Source organism: Ciona intestinalis, unplaced genomic scaffold (genome assembly GCF_000224145.3).
Source record: "Ciona intestinalis unplaced genomic scaffold, KH HT000916.1, whole genome shotgun sequence".
Taxonomy (NCBI): Eukaryota; Metazoa; Chordata; class Ascidiacea; order Phlebobranchia; family Cionidae; genus Ciona; species Ciona intestinalis.
Genome location: NW_004191237.1, coordinates 1 through 3,719, shown reverse-complemented (window position 1 = coordinate 3,719; position 3,719 = coordinate 1). Strand labels below are relative to the sequence as shown.

General features: G+C 34.1%; 1 long non-coding RNA gene across 1 annotated transcript; it reads right to left on the bottom strand.

The window, feature by feature from the left end:
* Positions 1-298: 298 nt before the first annotated feature.
* Positions 299-3,159, bottom strand: LOC108950769. Its single transcript, XR_003397297.1, has 5 exons — positions 2,942-3,159; positions 2,444-2,550; positions 1,939-2,066; positions 1,228-1,351; positions 299-366 (listed from the first exon to the last, which is right to left on the bottom strand). It is a non-coding gene; the product is annotated as an uncharacterized LOC108950769 (long non-coding RNA).
* Between the last annotated feature and the right edge of the window lie 560 nt (positions 3,160-3,719).

Here is a 3,719-nt window from a genome sequence, read left to right as displayed (position 1 = left end):
TTTCAATTTATTTTAAAATTGCATCTGATATAAAATGTAATAAAATGAAAAAAGTTTAAAACAGAAAGATTTAACTTATACCCCATGGCATGTCTCCTTGTAGGACCTCACACATATAGAATAAAATCTCTATTATTGAGTGTCTACAAACTGCCTTAGTGGGGTCTACTCTAGATGGTAGCACCATGGGTGTTGGGGTGATATACCTACAGCCCAGGTCTCAGGTGTGCCTCACTGAAGACCTCACCCTTATAGAATAGACAACAATAATTCAAAAACTAACTTACATTTTCTTTAATGCAGAAAAACGTAGATTTTGTGTTCGATGGATTAAAATATCCTTCGTCGTACTCTGTTTCTGTGAACCTGTCAATAAACCGACTGTGGGTATGGGAGTGGCAACCATGGATAAGTCACTCAAGTTCCCACCCACGAGAATATAAATGACCAAATCAACCAAAAGTCATGTCTGCTTATCCACACACTGCAATAGCTTCAGCAGCTCGACTGTGGGCATGGGAGTGGCAACCATGGATAAGTCACTCAAGTTCCCACCCACGAGGACATAAATGACCAAACCAACCAAAGTCAGTGTGCTTATCCTCACACTGCAACAGCTTCAGCAACTCGACTGTGGGCATGGGAGTGGCAACCATGGATAAGTCACTCAAATTCTCACCCACGAGGATATAAATGACCAAACCAACCGAAAGTCATGTCTGCTTATCCACACACTGCAATAGCTTCAGCAGCTCGACTGTGGGCATGGGAGTGGCAACCATGGATAAGTCACTCAAGTTCCCACCCACGAGAATATAAATGATCAAACCAACCAAAAGTCATGTCTGCTTATCCACACACTGCAATAGCTTCAGCAACTCGACTGTGAGCATGGGAGTGGCAACCATGGATAAGTCACTCAAGTTCCCACCCACGAGGATATAAATGACTAAACCAACCAAAAGTCATGTCTGCTTATCCACACACTGCAATAGCTTCAGCAGCTCGACTGTGGGCATGGGAGTGGCAACCATGGATAAGTCACTTAGGCAAAAATATTGGAATTATTTTTAACTTTGCATAAATAACATGAATTTTTTTTAAGTAAATTAGAAAAAAAATTTCTGTAACTTTTTAAAACAAAAAAACATGTGCCAAAATTTATTTCTTAAAAAGACAAATTCTTGAAAAAAATTTAGGATAATTTTTATTTTATTAGATGCTAACCGTCCTAATGTCGACCCAAGGAAAGCAACGAAGAGTGAGGAAGATGAAACGGCAAATCTGACGACGTCGGATCTTTGGTTAACCTCATGATCATTCGATGACATCATCCTGTATTCATCAAGATCTGAAAAGAAAAATAATATTTATTTATTTTAAAAATATTTTTAGTAATTTAAAAAAAAATATTTTTATTTGTTTTTTTAGGATTTAAAAATATTACCAAAAAAAATTTCAAATAATTTTTTTTAAAAAAATAAAAAAATTATCTGAAAGTGTATAAAGTTTTAATGGTTCTATTGTATATGCTTAAAATGTAACACATTGAGGTAAGTATGAAAGAAATCTTTGGCATTTTTTATTTATGATCTTAAAGCAGGAACCGATGTTTTGTCTGCCATACACCGACACATCATATGGGTTTGCTGTTGAGTGTTTTGCTCAAAGACACGTAGCAGAACCAAGTTTTGATCCTGTACCCCTTTAATTTACAAGTACTAACCAACCAAAATAACCATTTTGCTAGAAAGTTTCCTTCATAATTATAACACATCTTGAGAAAACAGCAGATACAATAAAAACTGAAAAGATTATATATTAAATATAAGACATATTATATAAAAAATAACAATAAATAGAATTTTCATTTTTTTTAATCTGATTTTCTAATCTGTAAAACTAAAAAATAAAATTATTAGAAACCTTTTTTCCCACCTGTAAAATGAAGCAATGATAAACAATAACCCTCTTTTAAACAATGACTTTGCAGATCTAGTATAGTAGGATGACTCAGCAAATTTTTAACGAGAGAAATTTCATCTGGGGTGCAGGAAATATAACATCTGAAAAAAACGTATATGTAAATAAATCTAAAAAAATATATAATTATAAACAACTGGAAAAATAAAACAAATGTTTTGTTTTGAACTTTGAAGAAAATTTTTTGTCGTGTTTTTAGTTATAAAAAATACATTTGTTATTATATTACAGTGCAAAAAACAAAAAGAAATCAAAAATAGATTTTTAAAACATAAGTACGAAAGTTCTGTTGTTTAAACTAGAACCTTGTAAAATAACAAAAAACTGTGTTAAATATAAAATGAAACAAAAAAAACTGATATATTAAACAGAAACAACTACAAAAATAAAATATATATAAATATATATATAATATACAATTTATTTTAAAAAAATAGCAAAATGATACAAGCACACTCACTTTAACAAACTACGTCCGTAACTTTGTGTGTTGTACGATATTGGTAATATATTAAAAGGCAGTGTTCCCACACTCCATGCATCTCTGTGGGGAAAACCAGGAATATTCTGGAAATGGAGACACTGGTCACACAGCATGAGTTAGCTCTTTTATTTTTAAGTCTTCAATTTTTTTGTTTTTTTTGACGGTATTTGTATGATTGAAAGTAACTTATTTATCCTCGCATGGCGGGGCTACAACAGTCGTTATAACACTGGTGTTCTGTTTCATACACCTCGTGTCAGCTTACAAGTTACCACATATGTAACTTATTTATCCTCGCATGGCAGGGCATCGACAGTCGTTACCTCCAAAAAAAGAAAATCCCAAATAAACAAAAAAACAGATTATTTCAGAAACAAACAGAAAACATGAAAGTAGCAAAATGAAATGAAAATAAATTTATTACAATTTAAAAAACATTCTTTTTATAAAAATAACATTTTTTATCATTCTCACCACTTGGTGTTCCTCTTCTTGCAAACTTGTCGAGTAGCTCGTTTGTAAGTTGGGGTTGTGACCAAATAAGGAATGGGCGTCGCCATCCGGGGGTGGGGCCCACCATGTTTTACCCGGGGTGTCTGTAACGTGTTTGTTGTTTATTGGTATATTGTTTGGGTTCTAACTGTTTGACAGTGAGCATGAGGTGTATGAATACACCATGTGTGTCTGGTGTATAAGAAGACACCCATGTTATAACTTAACAGTGAGCATGAGGTGTTGAATACACCATGTGTGTCGGGTGTATAAGAAGACACCCATGTTATAACTCGACAGTGAGCATGAGGTGTATGAATACACCATGTGTGTCTGGTGTATAAGAAGACACCCATGTTATAACTTGACAGTGAGAATGAGGTGTATGAATACATCATGTGTGTCTGTTGTATAAGAAGACACCCATGTTATAACTTGACAGCGAGCATGAGGTGTATGAATACACCATGTGTGTCTGGTGTATAAGAAGACACCTATGTTATAACTCGACAGTGAGCATGAGGTGTATGAATACACCATGTGTGTCTGGTGTATAAGAAGACACCCATGTTATAACTCAACAGTAAGCATGAGGTGTAGAAACACAAAATGTGTGTTTGGTGTATAAGAAGACACCTATGTTATAACTCGACAGTGAGAATGAGGTGTATGAATACACCATGTGTGTCTGGTGTATAAAAAGACATTCATGTTATAACTTGACAGTGAGCATGAGGTGCATATTAAAAAATAACGGTTA